At 30.4% G+C, this 13,878-nt stretch overlaps 1 protein-coding gene across 4 annotated transcripts in view; it reads left to right on the top strand.

The window, feature by feature from the left end:
• The window catches only part of Corin (corin serine peptidase), a 300,751-nt gene that overhangs the window by 99,431 nt on the left and 187,442 nt on the right, over window positions 1-13,878 (top strand). For 3 of the 4 annotated variants that reach the window (XM_073957346.1, XM_073957342.1, XM_073957345.1), the window contains exon 2: window positions 4,077-4,125. The gene's annotated coding sequence lies outside the window, so the exon portion shown is untranslated. Of the gene's footprint in view, window positions 1-4,076; window positions 4,126-6,048; window positions 7,303-13,878 lie in introns of those variants that run through there. The other variant, XM_073957343.1, reaches the window with a different exon arrangement.

Here is a 13,878-nt window from a genome sequence, read left to right as displayed (position 1 = left end):
TTTTGATGGGGGAGGTACCTGAAGGAGTGGACCGATATGGCTTATCTTCGAACTTAAACAATGTTTGTACAAAATATTACTAAGGCCACGTTTTGGACCTAATCGGCAGATCCGTTCGAGAGTTATCTTGCGCTTCACTCCCTCACACGGTGTCATAGGGGTTTTTTGCAGCTTTTAGGCTATATTCTCAGGAAGTATGGACTTGTCTCTGATGAAACTTGTACCGTCGTATGGGGGGGCAGTGAATACAAATTGCTAAAACAAGAATTAAATCGATTCGAGAGATGGTCTTCAACTGAACTTTTCCGAAATTTTGTGTGGGAGGTACACGAAGAAGTGGACCGATTGAGTCCATATTGAAACCTTATCTAAGTCTGGTACACATTTCAGGATGTGCAAAGTATGGACCAAATCGGTTACTCCCTTCAAGAGTTATCGTGCGAACAAATTTTCAGAACATTTTCGAACTTTTGTGTGGGAGGTACAGGAAGGAGTGGACCGATATAGCCCATCTTCGAACTTAAACTAAGTTTGGGCAAAATATTACGAATGCCGAAATTTGAACCGAATCGGTTCATCCGTTCGAGAGTTATCGTGCGCTCCAGCCAGCCAGCCAGACAGACAGACAGACGGATACTGCTCAATCGACTCCAAATTGTCTGAAACACATTTCGTCCAAACATACTTGGGGTCTAAAACCATTACTTCGATGAGGCACAGTTTGCCCGTATGAAAGTGTATATACCCTCGTTAGCATAAATGCTGAGGGTATAAAAATAAAAAGTTTTTGTTAAAATTCGCAAATACTTTCTGAAAAACGACATGCGCCGCAGGCGAAAATATTGTTTACAAAAATTATTTTCACATCTTAGAAAGATAAAAAGTTTTTGTAAAAATATTGAAATACTTTCTGAAAAGCGAAAAGCGCGACAGGCGAAAATATTTTTGAAAAAAATCGCACGATTTTTTACAAAAATATTTTCACAATTTAAAAAGGTACAAAGTTTTTGTAAAAATATTCAAATACTTTCTGAAAAACGAAATGCACGTAGGAGAAAATATTTTTTACAAAAATTATTTTCACAACTTAGAAAGTTAAAACGTTTTGATAAAAATATTGAAATACTTTATGGACAAGTAAGAAAGTATCAGTCAGCTGAGCCGACAGAGATATACCTTCAGCCACGTACCCGAAGAAAAAAAGTTAACACAATACTTCTTTAGGTTTTTTAGCTGTTGGGAAAATTTTCCAGGATGGAAAGGGCCGCAAAAAACTACATGTTGCAACAAAATTCAGAATGATCCAAGACGGGTGTACCCATAGGAGTGATCAGATGTAGTACATATTCGGACCTAATACAAATCTGTAGGAAATATTTTTTTCTTTATTAGTCTATGGATATTTTCCTTACAGACTATATAATTAAATATGTTGTACTTAATTTTCTGAATTTAAATATATTACAATTTTACTTTTCAATTTACAAAGTTTGAGCTAAATTGATTTCTCTCTTAAAGAGTTATTTTACACATTAGCCAGTTTAGGTGGTGCCGGTAGGATTTTCTGGACCTTTTTGGGTCATTATATCAGGAAGTATGGACTTTCCCACGAAAAAAAATTACAACGTCGTAACAGGGACCGCAAGTGCAACCTGCTGCGTCACAAATTAATAAGATCAGAGAGGAGTTGTTAAACTATATTTTTTCGAAATTTTGTGTGGGAGGTACTCAAATGAGTGGACCGATATAGTCCATATTAGAACCCGATCTATGCCTGAAAGTAATATTAATAAATTGAACCTTTGTGGGGGAGGTACCGGAAGGAGTGGACGGATATTGTCTATGTTCCAATTTAAACTAAGTTTGGACAAAATATTGAAAAACCCAAAATTTTAACCAAATATGTTGATCAGTTCGAGAGTTATCGAGCACTCCAACTACGACACATGGACTTGCTCTTGAAAAAAATTATATCGTCGTAATGAGGGCAGTGAATACAAGTGGCTGCAACAAAAATCAAAGCGATTCGAGAGCAGGCCTTAAACTGCACTTAAGCAAAATTTTGTGTGGGAGGTACCCGAAAGAGTGAACCAATAGGGTCCATATTGGAACCTCATCTATGTCTGGTAGAAATGTCACGATATGCAAAATATGGACTAATTCGGTTACTCCCTTCAAGAGTTATCGTGCGGACAATTTTTCCGAACATTTTTGAACTTTTGTGGGAGGAGGTACCTGAAGGAGTGGACCGATATGGCCCATCTTCGAACTTAAATCAAATCTGGACAAAATATTTCGACACCCAAAATTTGAATCGAATCGATTGATCCCTTCGAGAGTTATCGTGCGCACCAACCAGACAGACAGACAGACAGACGGACGGACATTGCTAGATCGACTCAAAATTGTCTGAAACGGATATCGTACAAACTTACTTGGGATTTAAAACCATTATTTCGATGAGGCACATTTTTGGCCGTATCAAAGTGTAAATACCCTCTTTAGCCTAAAGGCTGAGGGTATAAAAAAGAAAAGCGCCGCCGGCGAAAATATTTTTGAAAAATTCGCTTGATTTTTTACAAAAATATTTTCACAATTTAATAGATAAAAAGTTTTTGTAAAAATATTAAAATACTTTCAGAAAAACAAAATGCGCCGCAGACGAAAGTATTTTAAAATATCGCGCGATTTGCTTAACAAATATATTTCACAATTTAAAACTTCTCCGAACGGCTACTTACATAATTTCGTTTTTAAAGTAGGCCTTCTCAAATGTATAAGTCCGCATAAATTCTAACTTCTACTCTAAAATTTAAAAAAAAATATAGCTATAAATTTCAAAATTAAACAGAAAAAAAATAATTTATAAATTAAGAAAAAAGTCGTTGGGAGTTATGTTCTCGATTTTTGGGTGTTATGTCCGCTTTGCTTCACGGAAAAAACTCCCAACGAATTTTAGGAGTTATGTCCGGGCACCTCTATTGATACAAGATTTTCCTTTGCAGTTAATTGTATTTCAGGTTTTATTGGGCTTTTGTTTTCAAAATACAAAACACACACATATGTACATACATGCATTCAAAACGTATAGTTGAATTTGTTCAACTTACAAAAAGTATACGCTCGTATTTCGGTAGTTCTCATAAGAATACATGTGTTCTACTTTTTTCACCACACACTCCCTGGGTATAAGGACGTATATAGGTATGGGCCTTAAGCAATGATTATCTACTAAATTAATTACAAAAAGTTAACCAAAAATAATTTTTGTTAATAAAATATTTAAAAGTGTAAGATGGTATTTTCTTGTAAATTTTAAATCGCGCGAAGAACGCTCCCCCTTTGAGATATAACAATGTATATGATCCACCAATCACAGTGTGTATTGAGTTTGGCTACAAAATCATAAAATTTTTGGAAGTTTCTTTTGATTGGTCAATCATTTTTGAATACAATAATCCGATTTCTTAGATTAAAAAAATGTGAAAAAAAATCAAAAATTTTGACTTATTTGTGTTTGAACAAAAAAAAACCCGAAAAGACAAAGGAAAAAGAAAGGTGTAGTAGCCGTTCTGAGCAGGGTTGTTTTACTCAAGGCATATTTATATAAGGTAAATGCATGAATTACAACAAGTAACAAATTTACAAAAACAACATTGTTGTTATAGAAAATTTAATGTCAAAGAAAATATTGAATGATGGGGTCGTTCTAAAAATGTTCTCAGGAAAAACATAAATATATTTTGAAAATCCTCTAAAATAGAACAAATTTAAATCAAAATATAAATATAAAGCATTCAGAACTGTCGTAGGTCATTGTTATTACACGTTTACGATGAAAAGAAGTATTTTATGGTAGCAAATTTCGAAGTTTCAAATTTCATGAGTAGACCCTTTATTATTACATTTTGAAAACCAAATTTACAAAAAAAGTAAAAATACAACTGATTGTCACTGCTACCTTATATAGAGGTGCCTTGGTTTTACTTATATCTGTCATTTCTTATTACCAATATTCTTTTATGACATTTTATGGACATTTTATTAAAAATATATACACTTTTTATTTATTTTAGGTTATACAAACTATAGAATAGTGGACAACAACATTATTGCGAATAAAAGGTAAGTAGTGATATTTTTAAAAAACAAATAATTATAACAGTTTGATCATATATGAAAGTACATATTAGTAATACGACTCAGAGAAATTGTAATGGCACTCACACATCTCTTAGATTCCTTTTGCAAGTATAACACAATTTCCCCCGTTTGTTTTGAAATTCCATTGCCCAGTTGGATTTAACATAACGGCTTATGACACTATTATCCTGGTAATATGTTAATGTATAAGTGAAAAAGAAAGAGAATATTTCTCTGTAACAAACACAATCAATGTGTCGATATATAAATTAAAGGACATTAAGAGTAGCTATATTGTGGTGGATAACATTAGTTTACAGAAGTGTGTGCTCTCTCTCTCCCTGTGTTTGTATCTGCAAAATGTATGGCATTTGTTTATGTCTGCTTTTTTGCATGGCTGTGATTTTTTGGCTAAAAACCAACGACAATGTAAAATCAGTTGCAGTGCGTAGGCGGTTGTCGTAGACGTTGTAGCTACTTTTTTATTGACTAGCGAACACCACGTGCAGGAAATTCTACTATAAAATATCCATACATTGTGTTGTTGTTTAAAAGAGTGTTTGTGTTTGTGTGTTTATACAACTATACTATACTACTTACTATCCAGCATCCAAAATCATGATGCTGATGATGATGACGGAGATGTGGAAGAAGAAGCAGCACCAGCTTTAGTAAAATAAAATATACAATTTATAGTGTGTGAGCTGGCTGGCTAAAAGTTGTAGTAGTAGTAAAACTGTTTGCGTTTACGTCCCTTGCTTTTGTAACTTGTTTAAACAAAAAAAGAAAGGAAAAACGGCATAAAATTCCTTTGGTAACACACCGATATGTAATTGTATGTGTGCCTGTGTGTTTGTGCATAAACATTGTTAAGCTATATTATGTTACGGCTGTCTCTGGCAAGTGTTTGATACTCCAGCTGCTGCTGATATCTGTTTTCTCATTGCGTCCTGTGGCTCAGTTCATGTTCTGTTCTGTCTTTTTGTGGACACAAATCCCGCAAAATAAAAATATACGTGCGTGCGTTTTAATGCTGCGAGTTGTACTGTGAAGAAAAGTGCCGTTGTGTGTGTGCTCGGCGCTCGGGGATTCTCTGTTCACTTTTTTTATAATAGATATTTATATTGTATTTTTGGCAAAAGAAAAATAAATAGAAAAAAAAACACGGCAGCCACTTAAAAGGATAATGCTACGTACCCCAGCTGCAAGGCATACCAAAAAAATAAATAAAAATTGAAAATTAAACATAAAATAATGGAATAGCAGCATAAAGTTAAGGCGAAAAAATATTTCAATTTAAGAAAAATAATTTGTGGCATAATGATGATAATGATGGAAATTGAATTAGTATAATAATATTGGAAAATACATATAGACCATTTGTGTGTATTCAATATTTTTTTGGGGGCATTTTAAGGCCTGCAAAATTTAAGTTTAATTTAATTTATAACTGCACCTTGTTATTTGCACCTTGAATTTTTATAAGGAAAAACAAAAATAAGAATAAATAATAAAAAACAAAAATTTTGATATTTAAAAAAATATTTGACAATAAATGTTCAAAACTTAAGGAAATAATTAAGAAATAAAACTTAGAACTTGACAATAGCTGTTAAAAACGCGAATAAAATTCGTTACAAACTGACAATAATTTTGTAAAAGAAAAATCTTAGAAATTAAAAAAAAAATATTTAAGAAAAAATATTAAATTAATAAATAAAAATAAAAAATTAAGAAAAATAAGAAAATTAAAGAAATACTACAAAACAATTATTTTCGATAACCAAAAAAAAAAAAACAATATTAAAAAAAAATATTGAAGAAAAATTAAAAAATAATTAAGAAAATTAAAAAAAAAACTATTAACAATTTTTTTCCGAAATTCAAAACTGCATTAAAAAGTTTGGTTCTTGCTTTCAATATTTGAAATAAAAACGTTTAATTTTCAAGAAAAACCTAATCACAATAAAACAGTGGGGCAATACCCAGACTATTCAACTGAGATTCAACATTATAACATGGACTTTGTTGTGGGCAATTTATAACCACTTTAAGACTGTTTTTGATTTCCATATATCAGAGGTCAAGTCATGAAGTAAAATTTTGAATTTTTATCACTTGAAAACAATTCTTAACAAGGCCAATGCGGCAAATTTTGTAACAAGAAATTAACACCTAAAATTTTAAAACCCATGGAATTCGAAGAAACAAGTTCGTAAAACAAGCCAAAGAAACGAAAATCTAATATTTTTGCAATTAAAAAAAAATTCAAAAAATTATAAACCCAACATAACATCATCCTAAAATAATCCTTTAGAAAGGACTGGGGAAATAACCGAAATTAAAAAAACTCCGGAAAATAAGCATTCGAACTAAAACCCTTAAAAATACCAAACTTAAACAAAAAACAACATTAAAGAAAAAACCTACCCGAACATCTTGAATACTTCATTCAAAAAAAAAAAAAAAAAAAAAAAAAAATCCCAACAACAACACTCATTAGAACAGTGACAGCAGTATCAGCATCCATAAAAAAACAAACAAATTGAATTGAATTTTCATTACATTGAAATATCTACTTAACACACAGCCTAAATGAACTTGAGGGTGTGCGTGTGTGAGTGAGTGAGTAAAGAACGGGCTCAGCTCAGACATATATTTTGCCAGGCATCCCCTAAACACAAAGTCAACAATAACAACAACAACAAATCCACAGAGACAAGTTCATTAAAACTTACAACTTGGGCAAAACGAACAGCAAAGAAAAAGAAAAAAAAACTTAACAAATTTAATAACAACAAAACGTAAAAACAGAGAACGGAGAAACAAACGAATAAACCAAACCAAAATCAGCAACAAAAGCAGCTCCCCCCTAACACTCTACTCCTCTCCTTTGGCATCATCACAAAAGAAGTAGAAGAAGAAGAAGAAAAAGTTATTTTTAGACTGGAATTCAATTTTGGTAAAGTAGTAAAATAAGAAGAAAAAGAAGCAGAAGAAGCAACAAAAACTTCTCTCCCCAAACCACTATTTGCCACACACACTCAGGCACACTTGCATGATGCCGAGCACGAGTACATCAACTGTAACAGTCAACAAAAGCAGCAGCACCACCATACGAAGACAACCGCCAATGTTGACAAAGCACCACAAATCAAAGTAAGTAGAAGGAATCTCTCTAAGAATCGCTCACACACATCATTTTAGTGCTTTAAGGAAATGTCAAAAAAAAAAAAAAATGAAAACGAAAGAAAGGAAACCAAAATCTCTAAAAAGCCATAAATTTCCAACCATAAACTTTATACTTTGTGGTTTCCTCTTCTTCTTCTTAAAAAAAGAGTGGGGTTTTATGTTTCATATTTAATGGTCAAAGAAGATTCGGTGGTTAGTTAGGTAATAAAAGAAACCTAGTGTAAGGAACTTAGTGGGGGTATTTAATTTACTATTATTTTCATTGCTAATAAACCACCTGTTAAGTGATATCAAATACCACAACAACAAGTCTTTGAGGCATATTACTTTAACACCGAAGCGTATAAGTAACGACATGAAGTATACGCGAGGAGGGGAAAATCATTAAATCAGTATTGAAAACAATTCTAATATCCATATAATGAAAGTTTACATCGAGAATTATAAACCCTAACTTAGTTTTGCCTTGTTAAACACCATTTGGATAAATTAATCTTTTTATTGGCTAATCGGACTTATTTTTCAGAAACTAATTGAAAATTGTTGTCTTCTGCTTCTCGGTATAATTGTAGTCATGAAAAATAAATGTAGAATAAAACATTCCTGAAGAACTTTTCGCTAAAATGGTGAGCAAGATAACTATCGAAGGCAGTAACCGATTTAGTACCTACTTTGCATATCATAATATTTCTGCGTGGCATATCACGGTGCGCCTTAATTAATTTTAAAAGAAAGGCGCTTACACCTGGGAAGGAGCTTACATCGGATTTTGAAACTATAATGTTCATAGATGAAAAAAAAAAACAATTAGAAAAAAAAAATTATTAAGTTTACACGATTTTGCTCGGAAACCGCAATCCCTATCGAAATGGGATTAGAGCAAATGTTGTAGCTGTGAAAATTCTCTACAAAATTGACCTTAATATTATTTTCGTAGGTTTTACCATTTTTGAGATAATGACTGTAACGTCTCCTTATAAAACAATGTCAGGAATGCGGCACCTTAACTAACTTTAAATGGAAACCGCTTACTCCTGGGAGGTTTTTGCGGATTCTGAGACAGCAATGTTCATAGATGAGAAAAATCAAAAAGGACGAAAAAAATCGCTGGAGGGATTATGAAATAAATCGCGGTAAAAGTTCACATTTTTATAGCCTCAGCATTTATGCTAACGAGCGTATATACACTTTCATAGGGCAAAATGTACCTCATCGAAATAATGGTTTTAGATCCCAAGTATGTTTGGACGAAATGTGTTTCAGACAATTTGGAGTCAATTTAGCAATGTCCGTCCGTCTGTCGAACGGATGAACCGATTCGGTTCAAATTTTGGCTTTCGTAATATTTTGCCCAAACTTAGTTTAAGTTCGAAGATGGGCTATATCGTTCCACTCCTTCCTTGAAAATGTTTGTGCGCACGATAACTCTTGAAGGGAGTAACCTATTTGGTCCATACTTTGCACATCCTGAAATGTGAACTAGACTTAATAAAGTTTCAATATGGACTCAATCGGTCCACTCCTACCGGCTACCTCTCACACAAAATTTCGGAAAAGTTCAGTTTAGGGCCATCTATCGAATCCCTTTGATTTTTGATTTTTAGCAACTTTATTCACTGCCCCCCATACGACGGTACAAGTTTCATTAGGGGCAAGTCAATTCTTCCTAAGAAAATATCATGAAAGTTGCAAAAAACCCCTATGACACCGTGTGAGGTGGGTGGATCGCAAGATAAATCTGGAACGGATATGCCGATTCGGTCCAACATTTGGCTTTAGTAATATGTTGTCCAAACATATAGATCAGACTGTATGTATATGGACTGTATTTGTCCACTCCATCCGGTACCTCCCACACCAAATTTCGGATAAGTTCACTTTAAGACCTGATATCAAATCACTTTGATTTTTGTTGAAACAACTTGCATTCGCTGCCTCAATTACGATGGTAAAAGTGTTTTTAGGGGCAAGTCCATACGTCTTGAGCAAACAACCCGAAGATTGTAAAAACCCTCTATGGCACCATATGTTGTGTCTGGAGATCCAATTCCATAACGGTCAATGTCGATCCACTCCTTTTAGTATCTCCTCCGCAAAACTTTTGATCTTTAATCCTAAACAACATTTTTGTCGGTTCACACGCCCAAAATTTTTAAAACCCTCTAAAAACATACGTATTTTGGGAAAAAATTGTTTCAATATACACAGGCTGAGGGTATATCTATGTCGGTAAAGCCGACTGATACTTTTTTTACTTGTTTATTTTTATTTATATTTTATTTTATTTTATTTTTATTTTATGTTTATTTTATTTTCATATTTTAGTTTATTTTGTTTTTATTTTATTTATTTCGACCCTGCAAACCACCCCATTCCGAACTTTCAACCTCCGAACCACCCCACAAATCATTTAGACTAAACTCTATGTATTTCAGAGTTTTTTATTTTATATTTACTTTATTTTATTTTATTTTATTTTATTTTATTTTATTTTATTTTATTTTATTTTATTTTATTTTATTTTATTTTATTTTATTTTATTTTATTTTATTTTATTTTATTTTATTTTATTTTATTTTATTTTTATTTTATTTTATTTTGTTTTGTTTTGTTTTGTTTTGTTTTGTTTTGTTTTGTTTTGTTTTGTTTTGTTTTGTTTTGTTTTGTTTTGTTTTGTTTTGTTTTGTTTTGTTTTGTTTTATTTTATTTTATTTTATTTTATTTTTTATTTTATTTTTCTTCTATTTTTATTTTATGTCTTTTTATGTTTATGTTTATTTTATTTTCATTTTATTTTTATTTTTATTTATTTTTTTATTTTGTTTTTATTTTTTTATTTTATTTTATTTTATTTTATTTTAGTTGTTGGCGTTTTTTATTGTTGGACTGCAGAATTTTACATCTTTGTGTTTATTTCAGCTTTAGTCCATATTTTGTTGTAATTCAATTCAATTATTTTATTTTATTTTTTATTCTTAGTTTATTTTTCTTTTATGTTTTTAATTTTTATTTTATTTTTTTCATTACTCACTCTTAATAACACCAGTTTCTTTTTTTATTTTATTTTTATTTAATTTTTATTTTATTTTTATTTTTATTTTTATTTTATTTTATTTTATTTTATTTTATTTTATTTTATTTTATTTTATTTTATTTTATTTTATTTTATTTTATTTTATTTTATTTTATTTTATTTTATTTTATTTTATTTTATTTTATTTTATTTTATTTTATTTTATTTTATTTTATTTTATTTTATTTTATTTTATTTTATTTTATTTTATTTTATTTTATTTTATTTTATTTTATTTTATTTTATTTTATTTTATTTTATTTTATTTTATTTTATTTTATTTTATTTTATTTTATTTTATTTTATTTTATTTTATTTTATTTTATTTTATTTTATTTTATTTTATTTTATTTTCTTTTATTTTATTTTATTTTATTTTATTTTATTTTATTTTATTTTATTTTTATTTTATTTTATTTTATTTTATTTTATTTTATTTTATTTTTATTTTATTTTCATTTTTCATTACTCACTTTTAATAATACCAGTCTCTTCTTTATATTATTTTTATTTTTTTTTTATTTTTATTTTTTTAATTTTATTTTATTTTTTTATTTTTATTTTATTTTTATTTTTACTTTTTTTATTTTATTTTTATTTTACTTTTATTTTATTTTATTATAATTTTTTTTATTTGATTTTTATTTTATTTTTATTTTATTATTATATTATTTTTATTTTATTTTTATTTTTATTTTATGTTTATGTTTATTTTCATTTTATTTTAATTTAATTTAATTTATTTTTATTTTATGTTTATTTTATTTTCATTTTATTTTAATTTAATTTATTTTTATTTTATTTTGTTTTTATTTTATTTTTATTCTTATTTTATTTTTCCTTAATGTTTCTTTTATTTTTTTATTTTATTTTTATTTTATTTCCATTTTTATTTCTTTTTTTTTCATTACTCACTTTTAATAACACCAGTTTCTTTTCATGTTTGTTCTCGCGTCCCATTTTTACATGTCTTATTTATCATTGCCAAGTAGAAAATAATGCAAAGATGATAAAATGTTCTGTGGAACAAATATCATCCACACTTTGCAAGAGAACGGAGAGACTTAGCAAGATGCCGGAAAAATTAAGCAAGAGAGCACAACCACTTTGCGAAAGAGAACAGTGATAGTCAAATTTGTTAAGTACAAAGAGAAACTGAAAAGTAATTTTGGGGAACAAAAAAAAAAAAAAAAAAAAATTATCACTTTTCAAAATAGCTACTTTTTGATAAGTGCAAAGTGAAAAGCAATAAGTTGTTTCGTGGAATAGGGTCCAGGTTTTCATCTACGGCTTGAATATGAGCTAGACATGCTTTAGACTCTACCCACACTCAAGTTAACGGTCGAACTCATGTCGACTTTCAAAACAGAAGCAACGATGTGGGTCACCTTTATGTGTATTGTAACGCCTTTCCAGTTCCATTTTACTTTCCGTGATTGAACTTTCCAAGAACACCCAGCAGAATTTGAATGTTTCAAATCTAAATATCAGTAAATGTTCTAGACAGCGTATACGTTCTGACCATACTCATACGCAGTGTAGTACAAAACACGTGTAGAATTATTTTCTAAAACAAAAAAAAAAAAAAACTATTATTTGTTTGATTTGAAAGTGACACAAAAACACAAAAAATCAATCAATTAAATTGTGAAAAATATTAATTGCATAGCCGTTGGTCCAATACGATTTTCATGTTGTTGATTATCGACGAACGATTCACTGACAAGTGAGGCAGATTTGTGTTGCAGTTTAAGCTGATAAGAAGAAATATTCATGTTGTTTGTTTGTTCTTTCGTTCATTCGCCCATTCGATACGTTTGGCTCAGCTTGTTAAACATATAAAAACCACAACACGCGCTGTCTTAAATAAATTGCACATAATGCAACTATTATTTGGCGTTGTTATTGATTGGCCATGCGGAATATTCATTCGTTTAAAAATAGTTAGGCAGTTTTGGTGCTTGTTTTCTTTTCAATTTAATTGTAAAAATGTGGTATGATGTTTATTTCTGCATAAATATTTTTGTGATTTTTCGTCACCAATTCATTTAAAATTAGTGAGAATCTTTAACGGTGGTTAAAGGCAGCTCCCCAGGTGACACCACGGGCTGGCCAGTGTCCACTTGTTATTAAAGAGGTAGCAAGATAAGTTTTGGTCAGGGCAGTTGCTTACTATCGTTCATCCCCTACGTCACCCAGCATTAATTTAATGTTAGCAGCATTATTTAATCGTTTTTACTGTATATAGCAAACTTCTGTGATATTCTACCGTCCTTACAACCATTCCCTCTATTCAACGTGTTTTTAAGATTTTAACTAAATTTGGTCAAATTAAGTCCAATTCTTATTTAGGTGAACTGATTGTAAAAATGTAAATACCATGTTGTTATGTCCTCGGTCATTGGAGTATTAACCTTTTCACTTTGTGTATTTCGTCAAATGGAATGGAAATGGATATATTTGAATGAATTCGCACAACGTAGCCCTTAATACCTTTTATAGCTTTATCTTCATATTGTGTTTTTTTTTTAGAATATCTGACTAACCAAACGCCAGGAACCCAAGACTTTTATGGTACTCATGGGTGACGGTAATCATCTCTATCGTTATCTATTATTGGATTCCAATAGGTTTGAAAAGTTGTCTTTCCATAAAGACAACACACTGTATGTTTCCATTAGCAGATTTCGAAATTAAAAGTTTAATGTTTCATTCCTTAATAACATTTTCGGATTCCATTTTATTTTATTCACCATCTCACACATTCTAGTCTTCTGCACATCGGTCATATCCTCTCTTTCTTTGTAGTCTTTCGTAGAATACTGATATTGAAGAATATAGATTTTATGTGGACTGTCTCCAGGTTTTCATATACGGCTTGAATATGAGCAAGATATGCTTTAGACCCAATGTGTTCTTCTTTGGCACGGCGGTGCCGAAGTTTTTCGGCTATTTACACACATGCGACCCGAATGCATAGGAAGAGCGTACGAAAGAGAGATAATGTTTTGATTTGTAGCGTGCGTGCATTAAAACACACAGTCATAAGTTGCCAATAGATTTACTACATTCACATTTTGGCCTGTTCTCTTCATGGTCACGCATGCTTTAGACTCTGCCCACACTCAAGTTAACGGTCGAACTCATGTCTACTTTCATAGAAGAAACAATGATGTGGGTCACCTTTAGGTGTATTGTAACGCCTTTAACGTTCCATTTTACTTCCCGTAATTGAACTTTCTCTCCATTGAACTTTCAAAGAACACCCAGCAGAATTTGAATGCTACAAATCTAAATATCAGTAAATGTTCTAGACTGCGTATACGTACTGACCGTACTCATACGCAGTGTAGTACATAACACGTGTAGAAATTTTTTCTAAAACAAAAAAAAACTATTATTTGTTTGATTCCAAATTGAAACAAAAACACAAAAAATCAATCAATTAAATTGTGAAAAAATATTTGCAA

This window comes from Musca autumnalis, unplaced genomic scaffold (genome assembly GCF_047663935.1).
Source record: "Musca autumnalis isolate F117 unplaced genomic scaffold, ASM4766393v1 scaffold_5, whole genome shotgun sequence".
NCBI lineage: Eukaryota > Metazoa > Arthropoda > Insecta > Diptera > Muscidae > Musca > Musca autumnalis.
The sequence above is the reverse complement of the archived record's forward strand: the minus strand, read 5'-3'. Positions and strand labels throughout refer to the sequence as shown.